Consider the following 26,526-nt stretch of genomic DNA (forward strand, 5'->3'; position numbering starts at 1 on the left):
TCATGGATACTTTTGTAGCTGTGTTATTCTGATGGATTGTGAAAGAGAAGGTGCAAAACACTGCAAGGAGCACCTGGCAGGTTTCTGGGTTCCATCGTGTGTTTGCCAATTGTGGGTCACTTTTCAGCAGAAATTAAAACATCCTCTTTTTGTCTTCATATAGAAATTGTTCAGTGCAAATCACATTATTACTGTTATTAACAGTGCAGTGTTAACCCTCGTGGATGGGTCAAGCTTCTTCCCACACAAATTGTGTTAAATCCATGGAGGAATGTCTTGGAATGCCACAGGGTATGCATCCAAATGTTATATTCTCCAAATCCTAGTATTTAATAATCAGTTGGTGTTCCTTGCCTCCCACATATTGCTTGGAAAATGTTCTCATTAATTCAATCTGAAGCAAATCTACTGTTTTGAGCTACTGAGGCTTTCAAAACCAGGCAGGATTTGGGATAGCTGGTAGATGTCATCAGGCTCACACTGCTGTAGTAGAGTTTGGGGGTCTTTTTCCCCCAGAATTCACAGTATTTCTCTGTTAGACCTTTGTAAGAAACACATCTTGCCAGCTGGAATAATTTGCATGGCAGTTTTTTCCCATTTCACTGCTCCTGCTGTTTATGCAGAGATGTAATTTCAGTTGTAATTTGACACAGGCTCGTTTTTCTGTCACCGTGAAGATTTTGGTGAGGGGAGGTTTGCTCTCCATCTCCACTTGATGAACAATACAATATTCAGATGCTCTGTGGACCCTGCATTTCAATTTGGCTCATCATTGGATGAAATATGGAAAATGTTCAGTGCTGTGTAATCAAATGAGTCAAACCTTGCCAAGGCCAGGAGGTGAGGGGTGGGGGTGCTGGGTTTAAAAAGCAAACCCTGAATTCTGCACAATCTTTGGAAGGTTCTAAAGCAGTTTTAGGAAAATGCTGAGGAAATTCAGGCCTGTTTTAAAGAGGGAACCTGCAGAATTTGGAGAACCAAGATAAATAGAGAAGCCCTTTGTGTGGGGTGCATGGAGAAGTTGGAATGCCACAGGTTGGAATGGTCTCAGGAGGGATTCACGTGGAGAATTTGCAAGGGTGGGTGATTGTCCTGACCCTTTCCTGCTATGTTTGGATGGCAGAGCATGGAAAGCTGAGAGCCCTTGACTTGAGGTAAGCAGGACCCAGCTCCAAGCACAGCATCAGTGCCTGAACAATGGAATTCTCATCCTAAACCCCACAGCACTGCACCAGCTCCTGGGAGCAAAAATAACTCAGTCCCAGCCAAAGCCAGGGCTTCTGGGAGAGCAGGAATTTGCTTTGCTTTCTTCAGAGGAGTGGAAAAGGATCAGACATGGAGGAGACACCAGGAAAATTCATGGAAGCATGTGGGATTGGGATACTTGAATGTGTCCATCATCAAAGGGATGCAGAAGCTGAGAAGGAACAGTTGAATAATATAATTTTTGGCCAGGAAAGACACTTGTAACAGTCATGTTTTTTGGAGCCTCCCCATTTTTCTTCAGTGATTCCCACAGCATTCCCTGTGGGCAGCTGGGATTTGTGCCCCTAGCACTTGGCATTCTGATGGCATCACTTGTTCAATTTTTCTCCTTGTTGTATATGGATTCTGAAGTTTCTTCACCATTTAATGGGCTCTACAGAACATTACTGTAATGCAGAGGAGAAAATACCTAAGTTTTATTCAAGGGTTTTTCACTCATTTGAGGTTTGTGTTAAAAATTTTTAAAAGTGGGTTTGGATTTTTTGAGTGTGTTTTTCTTAGTGCAGCCTCTTCCAATTAAGAACTTCTTGATAAGAAACAGATTAATAGAAGAGCTCTCATGATATAAGAATGAAATGAGTTGTTTGTTTTAGGCTTGTAATTATTCTCAGCAATAGTTTTAGAATTGTAACTGGTTTGTAAGCTTTAACAATCATAATACGCCATCACACCTTGCAGCATTCCATGGATAAATCCATCTCTGCTTCCAGCCTGGACTATCAGCACATTTAACATGCTTGTGTTTCCCATGGTTTAATTAAGACTTTTAATTAGCACCATTTCAAATTGCCCATTCTGGCAGCCTGTGGATGGATGGAATGGGGATCAAATCGTTGCCTTGGGAGAACATAGGAAATTACAGTGGAATTTGTGCAGCCACGCACAGCTCAGGTGGTTTTTGGGCATTTGTGTGCCTTCCTTCTCCATTGGATACAGACTTTTCTGTAAGATTGCTTCCTCTGGCACGTGGGCAATGAGAATTCTGTGTCCCTGACAAATAAAATGAGTATTTTTCCCTGCGAATTAGTGAGGGGAGGCAGCCGGAATGACTCCCTGTCTATAACGCATTCATTCGGAGCAGAACAAATGGTGTGAGATCCCTGCTGTCTGCTCGGGCTCCAATTGCACTACATGATGACTTAAAAGGGGAAAAAAAAAATCATCATGGAATGTTATTTTGCTCTATTTGAGATGTGGAAGGAATTTTAAGTTCTTTTCATGTCGAGACCACTTTGGCTTAGTAAATACGAAGCTGAATATTCAGCTTCAAGCAGAGACAAGAATAATATATTTTGTCTTGTAATATAAAATAATAATATTACCACAAAATTCTATGATATAACATAGCAAATAACATCATTCAGCTGAGAGGCTGCAGGGGGCTAAGGGTGAAACTGAAATCCTGGAGAGCTTTTCTAAACCATCAAGAAAAGATTCCCCTTATTGAAGGAAACAAATATATTTAACTGTATATTTGGGAATGGAAACACCAAAATCATCCAGAATTTCAAGTCATTTTGGTCATTTTAGTTAAAATGCTTATGACACTCAAATGTCCACAGAAATTAATGCTATTACAAAACCTCAGTAGCTTTAAAATTAATTATTCCTCGCCAGGAGCAAAGGCTTAGAATCACCTGTGATTGGGTAAAAGGGACACTTGAGAGGAAAACTGTCCCCTTTTTTAGCTTTTCTAGTTATTGTGACTTTAGTCAGAGGCATGTCTTTTACATTATAGTCAAAAGTCTTTAAATCATCACCCCTCAGCCTGCTGAAAGAGGTGGGGTTGTTCACTGGGCAGTGCTGTCAAAAGCATTTAATTAAAAAAAAAAAAGTTAAGATTGGCCATTTTAATTCTGGATTTTTTAACAATTTCCTGTGGGGCTGAACCAGAGCTTCTGGATATTGGAGTTTTCTTCTTTTTTGTCCTTATGGCTGAGGCAGGTGGACAATGTGGAGCTAGAAAAAGGGTGAATTTTAATTTTCTCCTGCTTTTTGTCCTGCAGAGACTGTTCTGAGGCTTTACCAATGGGAAATTCCACAGTTATATTACCAATATCTAGTTCCCTTTTTTCTGGGAAGACTCTGTGATTCAGCTGATGAAATATTTTTCTCTGCATTTGATTTCACTGCTTGTTTTGTTCAGTATGAGGGAAAAGGTCTGCACAAGGGTCGTGGAACTCCATTGTTTAATTTAGGGAGGGATGGGATCAGAGGATCTGGTTTGCAGAGGAGAAATATGAAAAAAATCTGTGTATGATATGCTGGATATGAAATACTGGCTGTAAAATTGTAGATATATTTTACAGATAGTATTTAACTTTTAAGTAGTAAGAGCCTGAGGTTTGCCAGCAATAAAGGATTCATTGGAAGGTAATAGGGTACCAACAGCTGGAACATAAAACAGTTTCCCCCAGTGTGGCATGAGAAGAAATTACACTTCTCATGGATGGCAGAGAAATCCTGCTGCACACAGTTAAAGGGGGATGCATGAAAGGAATCAAATTAGGATGGGAATATGCTTTGCTGAACATCTAATTGCTACATTAAAAAAAAAAAAAAAAAAAAAAAAAAAAAAAAAAAAAAAAACTGAAAACTCCACAACATCATTTATTCTGAGCATCTTCTGACTCCAGATGCAGCCAGAGCCAAGAAGAGGAAACTGCAGCCTTGGAATTCCTTCTGTGAGCTGGCTCTGCCTTGGTTTGTCAGGGAATCCCAGCCTGGTTTGGCTTGGAAGGGACCTTAAATCCCATCCAGTGCCACCCCTGCCATGGCAGGGACACCTTCCACTGTCCCAGGCTGCTCCAGCCTGGCCTTGGGCACTGCCAGGGATTCCAGGGGCAGCCCCAGCTGCTCTGGGCACCCTGTGCCAGGGCCTGCCCACCCTGCCAGGGAACAATTCCTCATTCCCAATGTCCCATCCAGCCCTGCCCTCTGGCACTGGAAGCCATTCCCTGTGTGCTGGCACTCCATCCCTTGTACAGAGTCTCTCTCCATCTTTCTTGTTGGTCCCTCACGTACTGGAAGGTCAAAATGAGGTCACCCTGAAGTTTCTCCTCTCCAGGCTGAAGAATCCAAATTTTCTCAGCCTTTTCTCAAGTGCTCCACCTTTGACAGGCTTTATTCTTGAATTTCAAGAAAAATTTTAAATTTTCTCATATAGTTTTCTTGTTAAAATTGCTTTTGTTCATCCCTTTGTCCACTGGGACTTGCCATTTCCTTTCCTGGATGGCTTCCTGCCTTTATTACTTAATCAGAAAAGAAATGAAATTTTATTTAGAAAGTTTCAGGCATATTAACAATGAAGGGAATCACAAATCCTGTAATGGAGTCCCCATCCCTGCAGGTGTCCCAGCAAGGGCTGGAGGTGGCACTCAGTGCTCTGGGCTGGGGACAAGGTGGGAATCAGGCACAGCTGGCACTCCATGGGCTGGCAGGGATTTTCCAGCCTCAGTGATCATATAATTCTATAATAAATGGGCAGAAAGACTGGGAAAATCTATCTAAGGGCTTCTTGTGGACCTTTTTTGTCATATGCCATAGACTGAGGCAGGTTTCTCTTCCTAGGGATGAAGTACCAGCACCTCTACAAAAATATTTGTATTTTAAGGATGTTGTTGACAGCAGCAAGACCTTGAAAACTGCCTCATTACATAGTGCCCACCAGACTCAATGGGAAAAGTTGTTTCTTCCCCTGATTAACAGGGAAAAAAAAAAATAGCATTCTCCTAAGGGAAGATGTGAGAATTCAACACTCAGATTGGATACCCAGCAAAATGGTGACATTGCTGAGATTCCTCCAGGTACTAGAGCTCATTCTGGGATTCTGAATCCTCAAGAGAAGTATCCCTGGAATGGTGTGGAGGCATTGGGATCTGTCTGACTGCATCCATCTGTCCTTCTGGCTTGGGGATAGGTGCACACCAAACCTCTGATGCCAAGCGCTTTGTGTTGCTTCCCTGCTTGCCAGGCAAATGTGGCAAATGGAAAAGGAGCAAAAAAAACCCACCTGCCTGGAAACAAACCCATTTCCTTTGTACAATTTGCTCTGTAGAGCACAAGCAAAGAAGCAGAAAAACACAGTAATTAGAATCCTTGTCTTGTAATGGATATTACAATTATGAACGGATAATTTCCCCGATTTTTCTCTTCCCCACTAGCCTGGAATTCTGCGTGAGCAGACCCAAGTGCTTTGTGTTTCTGTGGATCCCCTCCTGATTCAGTGTTTGAGGCTGAGTTTTCTGTTCAGAGGTGAGCACAGCACACCCTGTGCCACGAGGGACCTCTGAGAGGGGCAGGAATGGAGACCTGAGTGGAAAAACAAATGGTTCTTCAGCTTGGTGGGGATGCAGGAGCTCCACATCCATCTTCCTGCTGTCAGGACCTCCAGGCACACTCCAGCAGTGCTTCCTCCTTTCTGTGCCGTCCTCTGGGTGGCACTGGGCTGTCTGTCTGATTTTCAGGCTCTCTGCAGACGTGGCAAGATGCTCGTTCAGCCATCAGCAACACCCTGAGTGCTTTTCAGTTCATCTGGCCTGGCAAGAGGCTGTTCTTTGGTATCTTGAACCCCTGGAAAAGACAGCAAAAGGGGATTGAGAGGTAAACATGTCTGCAGAAGATTTTGTGCAGCAGGACAGGATTTTTTTGCAGGCACTTGATCTTTTCCTGCCTTCTTCCCAGGAGTTTTTGTGGGTGGGAGTTTTGCCTGCTGTGTGTGTAAGAATTGCTGCGTTTGTTCTTTTAGGATGGATGGATTTGTGCATTTTATGGATAGATGGGACTGCTGGGAGGCTGCATTTGATTTTGTTTAACCAAGTGACCCCTGTATTTTTTGGACAGCTGATATGTACAATGACAGAACCTTTAAGGTTGGAAAAGTCCTCTAAGGTCATAAAACCCAAACATAAACCCAGCATCACCCCTAAACCATGTCCCCAAGTGACACAGCCACATGGCTTTTGAACACTTCCAGGGATGGGGGCTCTACCACCTCCCTGGGCAGCCCCTGCCAAGGCCTGAGCACCCTTTGCATGCAGAAATTGCTGCTGCTGTCCAAGCTGAGCCTCCCCTGGCCCAGCCTGAGGCCCTTTGCCCTTGTCCTGTCCCTGTTCCCTGGCAGCACAGCCCGGCCCCCCCTGGCTGTCCCCTCCTGGCAGGGAGTTGTGCAGAGCCACAAGGGCCCCCTGAGCCTCCTTTGCTCCAGGCTCAGCCCCTGCCCAGCTCCCTCAGCCCCTCCTGGGGCTGCTGGATGTGTTCACATGAAGATGATTGTACAGATAAGACATTACACAACATTGGTTCAGCTCTTTCTCTCTAATTCTCTACTTTGTATTTCTGCATTGCAGCACGTGTGTAGGCACAGAGTTTGTGGGAATTGGGAGTGGGGCTGAGCCTCATCCCCAATGGGCTGCAGCTGTGCAGGACAGGTGAGTGATATTGAAATTAATGAGCCAGTAATGAGCTCAGGGGCACTGACCAATCACACAGGGAACAGAGGGCACACAGGTGCAGTGCATCAACACGAGGGGATAAAAGGCTGGGCTGAAGAGCAGGAAGGGCAGTTGCTGGCAGCCTTCTGGAATGATGGGATGTTACTCTGTATGAGCAGACACTAGAAGCCTTCTGCCCTGGTAAGGCATTGCTCTGGTTGGGCTGAAGTTTTCTGAAAATGTTTGCTGATAGTCTGTGTATTGTAGCTGTCTCCACTGGGTGTGTGCTGTGACACACATTGTTAAGTCAGGGAACATGGATAGGGAATATCCTTCCCTCCTGGCATGCAGATGTGAATCCATAAGCAAATGAACTGATGGAAAGGAGTTGGGGTTGCTTTTACTTTCAGTGACTTATTTAGTGCCATTCTCATTAATTATGCAATGTTGCGACCTTTGAGTCTTTAGTTCTCCTTGTTTTTAAATTATATTAAGGCCCTTGATGCAGAAATGTGGCTCTGAAATCCATGTCCCACTGGTGGGCACAGGCCCTCTCTGCTCCCTCTGGATTTGCTGCCTCTGTGAAGATCAATGCCCCAAAGTTGCCAGCAGCTCTGGATGAGCAATGCTTTGACTTCTGCTCTGTGTCCCTGGGCTTTGAAGGTGTCCCCAGGCTGAGGAGGGGTCACAGAGCCCCACATAAACCCTTCTGTTCTGAAGAGCTCTGCTTTGTGTGATCCCTGTTCAAACACAGCCTCCTGGCCTTTTGCTGGCAGGATATTCACTCTCCTGGGATCAAGTGGAGCAGATTTGTCTGAGCCAGGAGAGGATGGACCACATGACAGCAAGGGATTAAATGGTTCTGTTGATGCCAAGGGTATTCCTTGTGGACAGCACCAGAATCAATTGATCCTGAAGCATAGACTGATTCTCTGTTTTATTTTCAAGGCTAAGGTTTAAATCCTTCCAGCTCTGTTCCTTCCTATAAAATACAGTAGGAAAAGGCATTAATGAGCAGTGTGACACAAAGCAATCATGACTGTGAACCCAAAAATGCCATCAGATTTCAGTTTATCAGTGAACTATGAACCAGATCTGGTGATGTTAAATACCATTTAGGGATCGTTTAGCCCCCTCCACAAAGGCCTGAGGGGCATTAGGAGAAAGAAAAGTGATGCTGGATGTGCTGCACTTTTGTTAGTCATGTGAAATTTAAGAGATTAAGCAGAGCAAAGACTTTGCCTCAGCAGGAGGTGCTCCCAAAGGGTGGGATAACAGATAATCCCCTCATGCTACAACAGCAATCAAAGCAAAGCCAGGACAGCCTGCAAAAACCTGCCTGAAAGGCTTTCCTGGTGATACAGAGGCACTTTCAAAGTTGATAGAACAAGATCAATTCCCTCTTTATCTAAACACTGCTTGTTGGATGTTGGGGCTCCTCTGATGCTGCCAGCAGCTCTGTCCCAGGTGCAAATCTCTGAGATGTCACCTTCTTCAGCAGCTGTGTTTAAACCCAAATGGATTAATAAAGCCCTTCTCTGAATGGGGTTGGTGTGTATGAGGAATATGAGGTTTTTTAGGTCTTATTTTATTGTTGCCAGTAGCAGAATTATTTTATTTTTAGCCTGATGGCAGCTCTGGTGGGTATTTTGTGGGCACAAGTATCCGCTGACCTGCTGGAAATGGGGAGAAGAGGGAAAATACAAGTGAATTAGAAGTTGCAAAAGAGGGTGCTTATCTGAACTGCCTTTTAGCCACTGTCATCAGGAAATCAGCAAAAATATCTGTGAGAGGTTTGATTTTTAGCCTTTCCCCTGGGGCTCTCTGAGAGAGCCATTGCCTGGGGCTGCAGCTCCATGGAAGCTGCCACTGTTGGACATGAGGATGTGAGGGAGGTTTTGGGCTTTTGGATAACCAATTAATGGGATCAGTTAGATTAGCAGCAGCTACTTTATTGTTGACATTATGCTCTATTAATATATTCTAACACTTCTGCACATGTGATCATGCATTTCTTGATTGGTGCCTCTCTCTTGTCCACGTGTTCTGCACACAATTGTCAGGGGATGGGATTGGTTACAGTCCAGGTGCTTCACCTCCTTTATCCCATTCTCGTGGTCTTGGTGTTTTGTTTCTCAGCCCCTTCTTTCTTAATTTAGCACAATTTATGTCTTAGTAACCCTGATGAATTCCAGAGGCCTCTGATAAGAATAACTAGAAGTGGTTTGGGTGGAGCACACTGTGGCCCAAGCTGTGCAAATACCTTGCTATGAGGCTGGGGCAGGATTTCCCACTGGATCCCTTCCCTTTGGCCAGGGAAGGAAGCTCCAGGCAAGGGGCTGTGGCAGCAGTGATGACTTTGGAGCTGGCAGAGCCGTTTCCACTCTCACAGAGGCATTTCCCAGACTCTTCCCCTTTTTTCTTTGGTGTAAGGATGCCCTCAGGCTGTTTGGATCTGGTTTTCTGGGGTTTCTCCTTGCGATGAAGCCTCTGCCTTGCCAGAGCCTCCTGTGGTGTGCATCGGGCTGTGTGGGTGGCTGTGCTCCTGTGATAGCTCTGAGTACTTCAGCACAACGATGCAATTTCAGAAAGGAAAGATTAGGGAAAGATTTTCTCTTGCCTTTCAGTTGTGAGGGCTCCTCCTGACAGCCAGGAGCCCTTGCAGACATTACCCTGTTATCTTCCTTGAGCTGTGACTTTTATTTTTCCGGTGATATGCAGCCGTGACATGATGAAATGCAGAACCATCATCTCTTTTACACAGACACATCTTTGAAGCTCAAAACATTTGCAAGCTCATTTTTAAGATTTGCCTTCACCAGTGAATTGTCACAGCAAAAGAAATGACTAATTCTGTACTAAATAAGGGACAGGAGAGGTACAATTCTATGAGAGTGCTTCTGTACATCCCAAATTTAAAAAACTGATGGTGATGATGGCAAGTTCTAAAATGTTCCCAAATGATTGCCACGCTGGGGATGAGTGATCCAGCACTGGGTGGCCACATGTGAGGGTAGTGTCAGGTTATTCTTTGGAAACCACCTACTGTGTGGTGCCTTCCTCCCCAGCATCTGCTGTGCTCTTCAGATGTCATGGATTTCTCCTCACTCCCTTGTTGGATTTCCTTGCTTCTCTTTTCCTCTCTCAGCCTTTGAAGCCCTGCTATCTCCCTGGAGTCCCTGTTGAGGACTTTGGAGGCCATGCTGAGAAAGGTGTTGGAAGCACCTTGCACCCAGTTCACTGAGCTGTGTGGTTTGGGCACAGCATGGGATGGAGAATCCTGGGGGCTCATCAAATCAAACCTCTATAACTGTAGAATAGAAAGGGAATGTTAGAAGAGGACCAGAAAAAAAAAATCTCTTAATGCCCATGCTATTCTTTGTAACTTTTAAATGCTACATAACCACCTGGAAAGCACTGAAACTGTTCATAACTATCAAGTGAGGACAATGATGCAAACATGGACTCATAGGATGCCAGACTGGTTTGGGTTGTGGGGGACCTTAAAGCTCATCCCATTCCATGGCCAGGGACATCTTCTACTAAACCAGGCTGCTCCAAGCCTCATCCCTCCTTCCAAGGGTGTGGAGGTGTTCTAATGTTGTTCTGTACAATGAATATGGATGGGAGAACAGCAGTGCTGAGTCTTGGCTGAGCATTACCTGCCACAGACATTGTTTATGAAAAATCCTTTCATTGGGATGTTTTCTCCTGAGAAGCTTCAGCTTCTCCATGTTTTGCTGCTTTGGAGTGTGATTTGGAGAACTGTTTACCCAGCATGTAAAATTGTTGTTACCTGATGACCAATGACAGCTACCTGTGTCGAGGCTGTGAGCAGTCACAAGATTTTATTATTACTCCTTTCTAGTTCTTGCTAGCCTTCTGATGAAATCCTTTCTTCTAGTCTTTCAGTATAGTTTTAGTATATAGTATTCTTTCAATATAATATCATAAAATAATAAATCAGCCTTCTGAAACATGGAGTCAAGATTCTCATCTCTTCCCTTGGTGGGGTTGCTGGCAAATTCAACAATTACCTGCTGCAGAAATCAAGTTCCCCAAGAGAGCAAAGATGTGCCTGTAGCAGCCTTGCTATTTAATCTTGAGTTAAAATATCATACTGGTTTGTGGGCAGTGAACTTTGAGCAATTCAAGGGTTTGCTTTGATGCTGAGGGTTTTTAATGGTGGGTCTGTTCTTGAGCCCCTAGAAGGTGTCTGTAAGGTCAGAGCTGTGCTCCCAAATCCATGTGTGTGTCCCCTGAGCACATGAAGCTGCTTGGTGGAACTTTATTTGAAGAGTTTGTTTTTCTCACCTGGGTGTGCTTGCCTCAGTCATGTGGGCAGCTGTATTTCCACACCACTGAGTGGCACCAGGGAGGTTTCTGGGGTTCCATTCTGCTGGCTGTGCTGTTGTGCAGCATTAGGCATTCCCCCTCCTCCTCCCCTGCTTCAAGGGCAGTGGAACCCAGCCCAGAGCCCAGCTCTGCTCCTTCTTCTCAATCAGCAGCCACAAGGCACCCTCAGTGCCACCTTGCTGTTCCCCAGCAGAGGCATTTTACCCCTGGCATGTGGGACATGCTCTCCATGGAAAGTCACCAGCCAGGAAATTCAAGGTTGTTTTTAAGGCTGTGGATGGAGATTTGCCCCAAAAAAAGACACAGATGAAGCTTAGGCTTTCCATCAGGAGAACCCCAGTGCATTATGGTGCAAATTTCATATAATTGCATGCCTTGGTGTCCTTTGGTAGCCTTTGTGTCCTTCTTGCTTTCTCACAGAATTACTGAGGCTGGAAAATCCCTGCCAGCCCATGGAGTGCCAGCTGTGCCCAGTGCCCACCTTGTCCCCAGCCCAGAGCACTGAGTGCCACCTCCAGCCCTTGCTGGGACACCTGCAGGGCTGGGCACTGCAAAGCTCCCTGGGCAGCCCCTGCCAAGGCCTGAGCACCCTTTGCATGCAGAAATTGCTGCTGCTGTCCAAGCTGAGCCTCCCCTGGCCCAGCTTGAGGCCCTTTGCCCTTGTCCTGTCCCTGTTCCCTGGCAGCACAGCCCGGCCCCCCCTGGCTGTCCCCTCCTGGCAGGGAGTTGTGCAGAGCCACAAGGGCCCCCTGAGCCTCCTTTGCTCCAGGCTCAGCCCCTGCCCAGCTCCCTCAGCCCCTCCTGGGGCTCCAGCCCCTCCAGGTCCTTCCTGGACTGGGGACCCAGAACTGGACACAGCCCTGAAGGTCCCTCAGCAGGGCCAGCCCATTTCTGCTCCAAGCCAGAATGCTTATTGCTTTTGAAGCCAAACTTCATTAATTCCTCATTTGACAGAGAACACTATAAACCCCAAAAACTATAGGTTTAAGAGAAGGAAGAGTCGTGGGGAAAAAAGTCAGCACTGTGATGCCTTAAGTACAAAACTCTGTAATGGGAGATGTGAAAGGTTGTAATTTAGAGGCCTCCAGTTAAAGTCAGTCTCAGCCTTGGTTTTGGTGAGTGATCAGCAACAAAAAGGGCTCTGGAAAGGCTTTTGCTTGGAAGAATTTGTGTGTTGGTTTGTTAAGGCATCACTGCAGTAAAGGCCTGGGAACAGCACAAGCACATAGCAAGTAAAGGGACAAATTGTACTGAGGTGCTTCTGTTCAGGCATAAAACTTTATCTCTGCAAACACCTGGTGGAGAGGGAAAATCTGGAATGAGGATCAGCACCAAGGTATCACCCTATCACCTCTTAAATCTGGGAAATGCTGCTGGGAAGTCATATCAGCTCAGGCACCTCAAAATCCTTCTATGAGCCTTCAGAGCTCAACAGTTCCTCTTTCCTCCAAAAAACTGTGGCACTTGTGTCTCTGTCTGCCAAAACACACACTCATCCTTTTATCATAAAACAATCAGAGTCAGATGAAGCAGCCTTTGGGGTTTTGGAGTGTGAATGTTTCCCCACTCTGTTTAGTAAAATATTTATCTTCAGGCATTTTTGAAGTTGAGTTTTGCTCCGAGGTAAGTGTAAAATGCATGGCACTGCTTTTCCGAAGGATGAGGTGTTGAATAGAATAGTTGATAAATCTTTTATTAAATGCTTCCCCTTCAGCATGAGGAGCATTGGAAATACAACCAGAGTTTCTTCACTAATTTCAGGGAAAATGTGAGGGTCCAAGGGGGAATAGATAAAGTTAGAAAAATAATTGAGCTGATTGCTATTCAAGTCACCAGACTCAAGATGTTCACCCTGAAGCAGCTGCAGAAGTGCCCAGAACAGTCTGAACTGTTACCTGTGACCTACCCTGAATGCAGGAGAGGTCCCAGAGGACTGATAAGTGAAATTCTATTGCTTAAATCATTGGTTTAGAAGATTGGTAATTTTTCCCATTTCAGTTGTTGTTTTAAAAGTTCAGAAGTGAACATCAGAATTACAATGTGGGATAAGTCTCCAGAAATGTAACCATGGCTGAGAGTGAACCCACTGTCCTCCATGCCTGCTGCCACACAGGGAGGTGTTTTCAAGCCTGTCCTGAATTTGTGACAAACATTAAGCCGTAATTGTCATGTTTAATTTTTATTTTTCCTCATTGCATTGTGAGAAGTCATAGATTAGAACCAGAAAGACAGAACAGCTTCAGAAAGGTCTGGGGGCATTTCAACAAGGACAGGCTTAGGATTCTAAGTGATGTTGACACAGGAAGAAATGATCTGAGATAATTAAGATTTATTTTAGTCACCATGAGTGCTTGGCAATGCCAAACAGAGAAGAAAGAGCTGTGCATAACTTAGAGGTCTGAAAAAGCTTCAGGAGGGGTCACTGGGTGATTGGCATTGGGCAAGGAGTCATGGAGTGGATTTGGGGTGCTCAGCCTGAGAGGTGCAAATGAGGCCTGGGAGCTGTGGAGGGACAGGAGCCCCAGAGTGGGAAAAAGGATTTAGGGGCAATCTGTGAATTTTCTCCTAACACAGGGAGTGGGGTTGGCACATTGGCAATGGAATGATCCAGGTGCAGAATTCAAGTGAGCCAAGGGGTTCTGTCCCATGGCATGGGCTCACTGCCTCTGAGGGTGTGGAGATGGAGAGACCTTGGAGCCCCTTCCAGTGCCCACAGAGCTTGGGACAAGGTCGATGAAGAAACAGGAAAAGGAGGAATGGCTTTAAACTGAAAAAAGAAGGTTTAGGTGGGATATTGGGAATTAGGAATTGTTCCCTGGGAGGGTGGGTAGGCCTTGGGTCCCTGGCAGTGCCCAAGGCCAGGCTGGACTTGGGGGCTTGGAGCATCCTGGGACAGTGGAAGGTGTCCCTGCCATGGCAGGGGTGACACTGGATGGGATTTAAGGTCCCTTCCAACCCAAACCATGCTGGCATTCTGTGGGAAAAGCTTAAGTGGGTTCAAGATGCAGTTTGGCAGCTCCATGCAGGAGAAGCTTTCCTGTGACCTCATCAGGCCAGGGCAGAAGATTTTGGCTGCTCTCAGGAGCAGCTCTTTGGCTGGGGAGGTTCCCCTTCAGCATTGCTTCCCAAACCAGGCTGCTCCAGCACCAAATTTCTGTGACTGCAGCTTTGGAGACAGTTCTGAGCCTTGTGCTGATCTGTAGAAAACACTGAAATTAGAAACAGTTTTTCTCTGTAGTTAAAGTAGAAAAAGAATCTCTGTAAAATCTTTTTTAGGCTACTTGCCATGAAAATAATTTCACAACTTGCTTTTATCGTGCAATAAATTACCCACAAAAGTGGATAACAGATTAATTTAGCCAATTTAACTTAATCCCAAATAGTGTGGTGTTTTATTAAGCAATGCTGTGGTGTAATTAAGAGTTGTAACTGATTAAACACCTTGTAAAGACAGGGCTGTTAATTAATACTAAATTACAATAAAATTAACAAAGTAACATAAACAAGCCATGTAAATGTTTTTAAATGACAGGGATAATTCATCAGCTAAAAGCTGCTTATGTGAACCATTTCCTAAAGAGTTTGTTCCAATTAATATGTATATAATAATTGGAATAATGGAGATAGGGCAAGAAGAGCTTTCCTTAAGATTTTTCGCTTCAAATGACTCCTTTGATAAGAAACATGGGAATTTTTTAAGCTGGATAGTCTCTAATAATGTTGAAGAAAATGCCTTGAACCCCAACTTATGGTATGCAGGGAAAAATCTAAAATTAAACCTCAATGACACCTTGAAGACCACCTCTGCAGCTGACACTTGTTTGTCTCACTGGAATATGAATCTGAACAACTCCAGGCTTGCTAAGCTTTAATGTGAGCATTATGTATTAATGCTACAACTCCAATTCAGATCTCATTTGCAGGAATGTCAGGAAATAGCTGAAACTTCTTTGCATACTTAAAAGGTTTGCTGGATTGGCTGGTTCATAAGCACTGGAAATCCCACAGGTATTGCTTTGTCTTTGTGAATTAAGTAGAGAAACACAAAATTCAGGATCTCAAAGTGCAGGCCTACAGGGACCTGTGGCTGCAGGAGACAGAAATAGTCCTGAACTTTTCCAGACTTGGGATCAAATCTGATTAAGACCAAATAAGTTGAAGCAGGCTTTAGCACCCCCCAGCAGCAGGACTGCCAAGGTGTAAAACAGCGCTCAGGTCCTGGGATTTCATTCTGTGTGACACAATGTACAAACTCCTCAAGATATCTCTCGGTTTTAATGGAATTTTGGAACTTAGTAAAAAATTAAAATTGACTTTTTCTATTATCTCCCAACCAGAAGCCCTAGAAATAGATTGTGGTTTTTCCTCAGGAAGTTATTCAAATTTAAAGGCTAAAATTATTATGCTTGTATCGTGCTGTTGAATAATGCTGCAAGTGTTGAAATGATGCAAACTAGACCTGGTGTGGGTACAGTTTGAAGCCCCAATGTCCAAACCAGGAGGAATTGACACAGGATTGTGTGCAACCAGGGAGGAGAGCCCCCAGGCTGTGTGGGCAATGTGCTCAGGGCTGGGCAGTGCCCAGGGCAGAAGTTGTGCCTCCTGTGCAGGGCAATTGCTGGGCTCAGGCCCTGCCCGTGGCTCTGGGGCCATTGCTGGGCCCCGGAGCAGAGCCTGGGCCCTGCTCTGCCCCTCCCTGCAGCCAGGGCCAGCCAGGCCTGAGGGCCCCTCTCAGCTGGGGCTCCTCTCCAGGCTGAGCAGCCCCAGCTCCCTCAGCCTTGCCTGGGCACCCACAGCCTCCAGGCCCTTGCTCAGCTCCAGCAGCTCCTGGCCCTGCTGTGCTCAGCATCCAGAGCTGGACACAGCACTCCAGAGGTGCCTGCAGGGCTGCCCCAGGGCCAGGATCCCTCCCTGCCCTGCTGCCAATGCTCTGCTGCTGCCCCAGGCTCCATTGGCCTCCTTGGGCCGGGACACTCTGAGGGCACAGGGACAGCTCGGTGTCCCCAGGACACTCTGAGGGCACAGGGACAGCTCGGTGTCCCCAGGACACTCTGAGGGCACAGGGACAGCTCGGTGTCCCCCAGGACACTCTGCTGGTTCAGGGACAGCTCGGTGTCCTCCAAGTCCTTCCCCACAGAGCTGGTCCAGCAGGTCCCTGCTGTGCTGGTTCCTGAGACTGCTCCTCCACCACCACTGATGAGCAATTTAAACAATCCTGGGCCCCCCTGAATTTAACTTTGGTGACAGCACTAGTGACAGGCTTGTAGGTAATTTAAAGTGCAGCTCTGGAAAGATTTCTGGGCATTCATACCCATAAAGTCACTTCTTGTGTGTTATCCTTAACAGGAATGGCCTAGTAGATACCCTCTTGCTTTCAGGTGCCAAAGTTCTTGCAGATCTGGGTGCTATTTTGAGCATTAAAGTCCATGAGTTTGTAATTTTGTCTTTAGTTTTGTTTTTCAGTGGATAGAGTGTAGAGTGCTGATGGAGGAAAAACAGGTGGGAATGCCTGTGTCTGGAGACATCAATCTGTTCATTGCTGAAGTTTTCCTTGAATAGTTCTGTGTAAGTGGGAAAAATATTAACCAAGCCAAACACAGCCTAAAATGGGATTACATAAATATTACACAAAAACATTACACACACCGGGGGATGAAAGACTGTGGGAGCCTTTACACCTCAACATACTGTTCAGGCATTCCTGAGCCTTATTATGCTGGAGAGTAGGAGGGAAATTTCAGGAGGACAGGGATGAGTATGAAAAATGTGGATGAGCATCCCTTTGTTTAAAAAGCACGGTGTAATTATGTTGTGCAAGTTCATGGCAGTCCTATTTCAAAACTCCTTCTGAGCTGTGGGAGCGCCCCGAGTGAAAATGAGGGTTTGTGTCTGTAAGATCCAAGCTCTGGTTGAGCCCAGCTTGGGGCTGAAACCACAGCCTTGTGTTTATGGCCCAGGAGCAGCTGCAGCTCCATGTTTGCACAGACAAATCCCAAATCCTTTCCTGTCCTGTGTGGGTTTTGCATTTGGTGCCTCTTACAGGCAGTTTGTAAGTGCAGAAATGTGGATTTGATTGAACCCTACATCTGGTGCAGACCTAAATTCCCCTGAGGATTGAGGTTTGAAATGCACACTGGGGTGGGTTAGGTACCCCATCTTTCCAGAGTGCAAAAGCTGTTCCCAGTTTCTCCCTGTCTGTGCTGAGAAGGACAACGTGCAGCTCCCCACTGCTGTCCCTGCATTTCCACCTCCCCAAACCCCACAACTGTGGAGCTTCCAGGGTTTCTTCCCAAATGAACCCATCCCTTCCACTCATTTGGCTGTGATGGAAGCAGATTTGGAGCAGTGCGTGGTCTGTGCTCCCAGCAGGGCTGGGGGCGTGGGAGCCTGGCCAGAACAGAGTGAGGAGCAGCTGGACGTGGGCAGGGACACACATGGGCACTGCCAGCTTGGCACTTGGTGGAGCTGGAGCTGCTGAGGACAGATCCATGAGTTCTGCTTCTCCCTGGGTTTCTCTCCAGCTTCCTGATCAATACAAGATTTCAGAGCAAAGGGCTCTCACTGTGTTTTCTGCTTTTAGAAAGAAGTGAGGATTAAGAGAGCTAAAGCCATTACAGCCTGTATTAGCTAGAGAAAATGTATTTTTGATGTTTCTCCTCATGTCAAACCATTGGGGTTCTCTGTGGCATTCACATTCCCTGATAAAATCCCTTCACCCAGGATTTTTCTCCTGGGGAGCTGAGAAGCCTCAGAGAAAAGGAAAACAATTCTTATCTCATTTGCTTCTCCTGTGTTGTGCTCATGTGGAATGTGTTTGGAGATTGTTTACCCACAGGTGATTGTTTCATTGGATTCTGGTCTGAGTTGTTTTCACTCTCTGGCCAATCAGGGCCAAGCTGTGTCAGCACTCTGGAAAGAGTCACAGGTTTTCATTACCTTTTGAGCATTTAGTGTCTTTTCTGTGCTCTTTAGTATAGCTTAGTATAGTATTGTTTAATATAATAGAGTATTATAAAGTGATAAATTAGCCTTCTGACAACATGGAGTCAAATGCATCATTCCTGTCTTTGTCAGGGCATTCCCAGCAAATACAGCAGTGCTCCTTGTTGGAGGACACATTTCTTTTGTGCTTTAACACATCTTCCAAAAGCAATATGATGGAGAGGAACAAGGCAGTGCCCCTGTGCTACCTGCACACCACTTCCCAGGGATGGGAGTGTTCATCTGGAGAAGAGAAGGTTCTGGGGATAACTCAGAGCCCTTTCCAGGGCCTAAAGGGTCTCCAGGAGAGCTGGAGAGGGACTGGGGACAAGGGATGCAGGGACAGGACACAGGGAATGGCTCCCAGTGCCAGAGGGCAGGGCTGGATGGGACATTGGCAATGAGGAATTGTTCCCTGGCAGGGTGGGCAGGCCCTGGCACAGGGTGCCCAGAGCAGCTGGGGCTGCCCCTGCATCCCTGGCAGTGCCCAAGGCCAGGTTAGGGTAGGACTAGATGGTCTTTAAGGTCCTTTACCACCCAAACCAATCTGTGCTTCTACAAAGCAATTCAAATCCTCACTTCTTGGAATTCTTAGCTCCTGGCCAGGCTGTCGCACTCGACATCTTGCAGCAGAGCATCCCTGTCATCTGTTGGGTGGGTTATGAACCTCCCACACGTCAAGTTTTCAAAAATCTGGAAAGTTCAGTGTCTTATTGAATTCCATTTTTTGCTCTGATTTATCAGGATGCTGCACTGGACGTTGAGGTTCCATGTTGAGCAGCTTGAAATCCCTAAAAACCAAAAGTTTTCCGAGGCAGTGTGGAATTTTGAACAAACTGCCCTTAGGAAAAAATCCTTAAGTCTTTTTAAAACTGCTTTGGAGGTTTAATTTTATCATAAGCAGTAAATTCTTTAAATACACTTGAGATGCAATTGTGAGTTTGTGTGGCAAAGAGCACAGAAAAGAAAAGAGAACTTGGATTTTCATTTTGGAATTCAATCACTGCTCCCATGTGCAGCCAAGCAAGTTCCACCAGCTGGGTGAGAGCAGCATTTCCATGCAGTAGAAACAGAGGCAGACATAAATATATATGAAATGTACTCAGAAAACATGAAATAATGCGAAAACAAATCTTACTTTGACTCAAGCTTACTTCCCATTGCCAAGAAAAACATGACTGGGTTGATTTTTCAACAAAAAAAAGTTGGCACTAAATCAGATTTTTATGGCTTCAATTTGACAAGAAAACTTTTAATAAAAATGCCAGGGTAGTACCCTTTACTTATTTGTACTGTTTGATGGAGCCTTTTTGGAAGATGGTTGTTTTCCAAGAGATTTTAGGAACATAAGCTGTATTTATTTTTTTAACCAGTAAATTTGTGTGTATTTGAGTGTATATTTACCAGTAAATTTGTAATATACGAGTCTATATTTATAACTGAAACCTGGAGCAGATGAGTATTAGTTGTATTATTTCTAGAGGACATAGTTGCATTTGTGGTTTTTTTCTACTGAAAACTTTTAACACAATTTTCAGACAAAACCAAACCCTGGTTTTTGCTGCAGTCAGGGAGAAAAAAATGTTGAAAGCAAAGGAATTCTGCTGCCCCCACCCCAACCAATTTTGGTTCATGAATGTGCCTTGCAAGCAGCAAAAAATGGGAGAGGTTTGCCTTTGCAGAAAGCAGATTCTGTGAATATTTCAAGGCCTGATCAGTACTATTTAAGTTCTTGAGTTAGGGATAAAAATTTCTAAAATTCTGCATCAAAATGCCAGGTGAGCAACTGAGAGAAGCACAGATATGGATTTTGCTAGGGGTGATAGAGGAAAATGTACACACTGTAAGCATCATTATAGGTAACATTGGCCTAATTAAAATGAAGAGGGTAATTTTCCAAGCTGCAGGAGAGATTTAGGAGTCTTGCTTCATGAAAAATGTCAATTTGCTTTCCTTAGCTGAGGTAATACTGGTCTTCATGCTGCTTTTTAACATTTCTGAGTGCTTGCATGAGTTACTTCTCTGGGTGGAGAGGAGGCTGAGTGGGTATATCATGCTGGGGAGAAATAGGTAAACTTCAGGGAGAAACAAATAGGGCAAGGCCAAGAAATTAACAAAGTGATCTTTTTCTAAATTCCCAACTGATGGTGCCTGTGGAGGGCTGGAGGGTTCAGGTAGGGTCAGACTGGGAGGGAGCATTGAGGGCCTTTTTGGAGAGGTGTAAGCACCAAAACCCCAGAGCCCTGACTTTAAACCCTAAACCTCATCCCCATCTCTCACCCCATTCCCATAATCCAATTCCTGAGCCCCCTGTTTTCATCACAGAATCATGGAATGGTTGAGGTTGGAAGGGACACCCAAGGTCATCCAGTTCCATGGGCAGGGACACCTTCCACTGTCCCAGGCTGCTCCAAGCCCCATCCAGCCTGGCCTTGGACCCTTCCAGCACAGAGCTGCCATCTTGAACCCACCTAAACTTTTCCCACAGAATGCCAGGGTGGTTTGGGTTGGAGGGGACCCTAAATCCCATCCATTCCCACTCCTGCCATGGCAGGGACACCTTCCCCTGTCCCAGGCTGCTCCAAGCCCCAGTGTCCAGCCTGGCCTTGGGCACTGCCAGGGATGCAGGGGCAGCCCCAGCTGCTCTGGGCACCCTGTGCCAGGGCCTGCCCACCCTGCCAGGGAACAATTCCTCATTCCCAAAATTCCATCCAGCCCTGCCCTCTGGCACTGGGAGCCATTCCCTGTGTCCTGCCCCTCCATCCCTTGTCCCAGGTCCCTCACCAGCCCTCTTGGAGCCCCTTTAGGGCCTGGAATGGACTTGGAGGTCTCTCTGAAGCCTTCTCTTTTCCAGATGAACACTTCCAGATCTCCCAGCCTTTCCATCTCTTTAATCATCTCCATGGCCCTTAAAAAGGAGAAGGCTGCCCTCAAAAATGAGAATCTTAGGAATGCACCCAAATAATGCTTCAGATCTAACGATGAGAGTTGTTTTTTTCAGGCAGTTGCCAATTGTAGAACTTAGGTTATTCTTTGATTTCAGCCTGGAATATGCAGATAGTGAGCACAATTATTCTAATGCCATTGGTGCTTATTCTTGTTTATTAAGTTTTGGGTTAGTTCTGTGTGGTTTTGTGCCTTTAAATGAGGAAACTAAAGCAGATTTGGTGTCCAGTGGGCACCAAATGCTCTGCTCCCACCAACAGGGATGTGGGAGCCTGAGGGGGGACTGTTTCTTCCAGGGAGAGTGTAACATGCAAAGTGAACCCCAAAATTATAGACAGTGTGGATGAAGTGGATCCAGCAGTTCTTGCTTTCACCGGCTTCTTTCACACCAAAGCCCAAAGTTCTGTCATCACTTTCCAGGGAAACTCAGCATTGAAGACTCTGGCTCTATTTCCAACATTAAAATACAAACCAATACCTATCCCAACAGCCTATATATTTTTTTTTGTCTGCAAAACAATCTCCAGAACTCCAAGCCCTTGCTGATTAGAGGAGAAGTGTTCTGCAGTGTGTGAACAACACACAGCATGATGCATCTTCATTACCAAAATTCACAATGACAATCATTTATCATAAAAGCTGCTGACAATGGGCATTAATCTCTGAGTAAAGCAAGGATGAAACACTGTTGTCATGGCAGTGGAATTCATTTAGTACCTCTCATCCATGCCTGAGGGACTGGGAATTCTCTGGGCAAAGCAATTGCAGCCTTAGCAGTGTGGATTTTTGGGGGTGGAATCCAGAGGTGACCACACTGCTGGCAGAAGGTGCCTGTGTTTCACACAGCCTAGAGCAGCTTCCCTCCCATCCTCAGCTTTGGAATGGACCTTAAAAACCTCCTATCCCACCCCCTGCCATGGCAGGGACACCTTCCACTGTCCCAGGCTGCTCCAGCCTGGCCTTGGGCACTGCCAGGGATGCAGGGGCAGCCCCAGCTGCTCTGGGCACCCTGTGCCAGGGCCTGCCCACCCTGCCAGGGAACAATTCCTCATTCCCAATATCCCATCCAGCCCTGCCCTCTGGCACTGGAAGCCATTCCCTGTGTCCTGTCTCTCCATGCCTTGTCCCAAGTCCCTCTCCAGCTCCCCTGGAGCCCCTTTAGGCACTGAAATGAACTAGGAGGTCTCTCTGGAGCCTTCTCTTCTCCAGCTCTGTCTAAAGCAGGGAATAGGAATTCTTTCAGGTGGAAGTTTCAGCTGAATATTTCTATTCTGGAAACATTTATTTCTTTTTTTAAATTATATTTGAACTGTTGGGTGTCTTCAGAAATGCAAACAAATATCTGCTGTAATGAACTGTGTGCTGTCTGTGCCTTATTTTTGTCTGGTTGTACTTCTTTCTTTTTGTATATATGTATTTATATATAGAAGAGATAAATGATTTGGTCAAGCAGACCTGGGAAGAGTGATGCACTCCCACACACATCTGGTGTCTTGTTACTGAGGCTTTACCCATTTATACTCAGTTAAATTCTGAAGGCTATGAAAATACCGTGTTGTTTCCCCTTATGGAATATTTTGTTGCAAGTCCACACAACATGCACGTATTTCCCCAAATTTCCATCAGCCTTCAAAGCTGGGAGTTAGCTCCTAAATCTCACTGCCCAGTGTAGTGTGGATTTATTCCACCTCAGAACAAGGCAGCAGGTTTTGTTGGGTTATTGCAAAGCAAACTGTGTGTGCCTAAAATTCCCTGTTTCTGCTTGGAGAGCATGGCAAGCTGGCTAATTCCAGTGGAATATGGATTCTGTGCTGGGCAGCTCAGAGAGGAGAAGGCTGCAGGGAGAAATCAGAGCCTGTTCCAGGGCCTAAAGGGGCTACAAAAGAGCTGGAGAGGGAAATGGGACATGGGATAGAGGGGCAGGACACAGGGAATGGCTTCCCACTGCCAGAGGGCAGGGATGAATGGGATATTGGCAAGGAATTACATGTATTATATGGTTTTTTCTCAAAAGCAAAAGGTGAAATGAGCCCAGCACCTGGGCAATTTGATTTCCAAGCCCCCCAAATAACATGTTTCAAGGTGCCTCCCACTTTTCTAGGTGTCTCCCTCCCTGTTTGGAGCCCTGGGGTCTCTGCCCTGTATTTCCCTTTGTTGCTGGGAGAAAGGAGAAACCTCCAACCCAGTCCATGCCTGGAGGCCCAAATGCTTCCTGGATTTTCCTGAATTCCTCCATGGCACAGTCTCAGTTGGATAAACACTGGAGAAGCAGCCCCAAAATGCCCCTGCACCCCTCAGTTTTGTTCTCCATCCTTGAGATAACTCACAGGCACATGGAAAAAAAGAGCTGGAAAGAGCCAGTCAGATTTTCCTGTTCAATATTTCATCTTGGGGAAGGGCAGAGAATATATTTGATTCAAAACAAATTACAGATAAGTGCCTGATGTGTTTTAGGGTGGGTATTTTGGAAGGATAAAACTTGTTATGAGTTTCTCCCTGGTTTCCAAGTTGACAGCCTTCATGAAAATATGTAAACTACTTTAATGAAAACCTCAGGCATTGTTTTCTTGTTATTTTTCTCATTGAAGCTACCTTTATCAGGAATAAAACAGCTGATATTGAAAGCTGTGTGTTCTGCTTTTCTCTGTTTGTTTGGGAGGTGAAAACTATTTAAATAAAGGAAAATGTGTCAGATTAGTTGCTCTTCTTAAACAGTAATTAAGATATGAACAATATCATTAATCTTCTACTTTTTCGTTTTCCAGGTGATCATCATATAATCTCTACAGCTATGGCTGAGAAGTGCAGTTAAGGTACTGTGATAATTCCCTTTTAATATGGGCATGTTTTTGCTGGAAATTGTTCCCAAAATCCTCTCTTGAATATTTGTAATAATCTGTGTTCCTTGAGGCTGAGTTCACCCCTGATGGTTTTCATTTGCCACTTTGCCTGCTGCACTTCTTGAAAATGACATTATTTTTTGTTTCATTGTATTCCTTAACTTTTGCCTTCCTGGTGTTAAAGTCAGGAATGTTTTAGGATGTCTGTACAGACAAACAATGAGAACCATGCTTTCATGGTGAGGGTCATGCCTTTGAGATTTCTAACTCAGAAAATATGGTGGGGAAAGGAGGGAAAATGCGTCCCTCTGAAATGCTGGCTGCTGCTGCACACTCTGTGGCACTGAGAATTTGTTGTTTGGAATCACAAGATGGAAATCAGCTCAGCAGCTCTGCTGGGCCACAGGGAAAAGAGGCTTGGTTTTGTTGGGAATGCACATCTCATGGCCAGGATTATCTCCCCTCAAGTTGTGTTTCAATTCTGGCTGGGATTTTGAGCACAGGGTGGCAGGAGGGGAGGAGTAGGAGGAGGAAATGTGGCAGTTTCTTTTTTCTGGGTGCTGAACTCGGGTGCCAACATAAACTGCAATGGAACAAAAAAAAGTTATTTCTTTCCTAGGAAAAATTCATATAAAGATTCAAAACTTGATGAGCAGTATGAAACAGTTGTTCTCAAATGGCAGGAACTAATTCTTGCCAAAGAAATTGTCAGGGCAGGATTTCCATTCTCCTTCTACATCCACATCAGTTTAATGTTGCTGTCAAGGGAAGAAGCTGGAAACTCATCCTTCAATTCCAATTCTCCTTTTAGTTGGGATTTTTTGTTGCTGAGTCTGTGTGATTTATTTGACTAAAGCACAGCAAAGCTCTTGGTTTTGTTAGCAACTTCCTTTGGAGATAGCGAATCCATCGCTTTTTCAATTGTTATCTCTGCTCCCTAGCAAAAAACCTTTAATGTTCATTTCCATCTGGGGATAGAATGCATTCTGATGTGAGAATACTGGGCAAAAGGAGATCCTGGAAAGTCCATGCAGATCAGCAGATTTCTTAGGTCAGGTTTGGAACAAAGAGTAATCCAGAAGGTCCTGAGTGAAAAGTGGGATAAAAGAGAAAATGCTGCTCAGCAGGTGATTTGATCTGAGTACCAGGATGGTTGTTTTTGCTGAGCCAGTGAACATCTCACACTACAGAGTTGCAGGGGGCTTAAACTCTCTGGATTTATAGGCAGAATTTATTCAGTGCAGTTCCCAGAGGAAATTATTATTGAAAGAGGAGATGGTGCACATTAATACAGGAATTATAAGGAGCTGGATAAGGCAGATAAGGAGCTTGGAAAAGAGGAGATGGGACAGGATGAGGTGAGCTCCAGGTGCAGGGGAGGAATCAGAAGCATTCCTGAAGGACAGGTCTCATGAAGAGCCCTCTCTAATGCTCCTTAAGTGACCTTGGAACAAGGTCTTTGATGCAGGTTTTGAAACCCTTGTAATGCCACGAAGGACACAAGAATTTCACAAAAGAATTTTGTGGACTTTATGGATTAGTAGAACAAATGCAACATAAAATTTATTAATCATAAGCCATTGTGTTAGGGACTAAGAGCAGGGGGCTGCTGTAAACAAAACAAGAGCCTCAGCATATGGAAGTTCAACTTATTTTTCAGGGCAAGTGTTTGATTGTAGCACGTAGCTGAAGCTTTCACAACTCCAGAATTTGCCAGGACACCTGTTCCTCCAAGAGCTGCCATTTTCTCTAAATAGTTCAGAGCCTAGGTATGTTATAAAGTTAGAATAAATAAAATTTTAGATCTAAAATATCAAGTTCTGAACCTGATTCCATCAAGTGTAAATTGGTGCAGGTGTGAAGCCAACCTTTGCCTGGGGAGTAGGAGGAAGGTGCCAGACTAGCAAGAAGTGGGTTATTGTAGAAGCCTTGGAACTGATTTTCGTGGAACCAGCCCATCTGCCTCCTCCTCTCCAAAAATCCCCAAACAAACCAAAAAATGGAACCAAGCCAGGGTGGATCTCAGGCTCTAAGTGAGCAGTCCTGTTCCTCAAGGGAGGAAACCTCCATTAGGGTAGGGGAACTGCAGCAGCTCAGCCACTGGGACAGAGCTGGGGCAGAGCCCTCCCAAGGGGAGCTCCAGAGGGAGCTCTTCTAGTTCCATGCCCCTGCCATGGGCAGGGACACCTTCCACTGTCCCAAGCTGCTCCAAGCCCTGTCCAAACCTGGCCTTGGGCACTGCCAGGGATGGGAAATCTTAGTACAGCCCCACCTGCAGAGTAGCATGCCCAGACTGATACCAAATGATCATTAAAAGGAGCAAATGAGCCCCAAAATGGGTCTTCATCAGTGGAACAGGAGTAGATCATCACGAGTGTGCTGTGTCCAACCCTCTGAGGATTTGGGATTAAAGCCAAAAGGATGAGAAAGAAAAAGAATGCTCTACAGAACAGTGAAAAAAATTGGTCAAAAGCTAGGAAGCAGAAGGTTGGAGTAACTGAGCAGTTTCCCGAGTGAGAGGATGACAGCAGCACAGTCTCCAAGGAATCTGCACAAACCTGTGATACTCAACTGATAAATGAGCTGCGAAAGACACGGGGTGTGCTGCCAGTGCTTCCTCCAGAGCACTGGAGCTAGCTGAGTGCTGACTGTGGCAAACTGCAGCAGGATTGAGGCAGAATTAACTGCTGGGCAAGGCAGTGGCA

The 26,526-nt window shown here is 45.4% G+C and overlaps 1 protein-coding gene across 18 annotated transcripts in view; it reads left to right on the forward strand.

The window, feature by feature from the left end:
• The window catches only part of PCDH15 (protocadherin related 15), a 642,855-nt gene that overhangs the window by 240,939 nt on the left and 375,390 nt on the right, over positions 1–26,526 (forward strand). For all 18 annotated transcript variants that reach the window (XM_077183412.1, XM_077183413.1, XM_077183407.1 and 15 more), the window contains one exon: positions 23,747–23,794. The gene's annotated coding sequence lies outside the window, so the exon portion shown is untranslated. The remainder of the gene's footprint in view (positions 1–23,746; positions 23,795–26,526) is intronic.

Source organism: Agelaius phoeniceus, chromosome 9 (genome assembly GCF_051311805.1).
Source record: "Agelaius phoeniceus isolate bAgePho1 chromosome 9, bAgePho1.hap1, whole genome shotgun sequence".
In the NCBI taxonomy this organism is placed as follows: Eukaryota; Metazoa; Chordata; class Aves; order Passeriformes; family Icteridae; genus Agelaius; species Agelaius phoeniceus.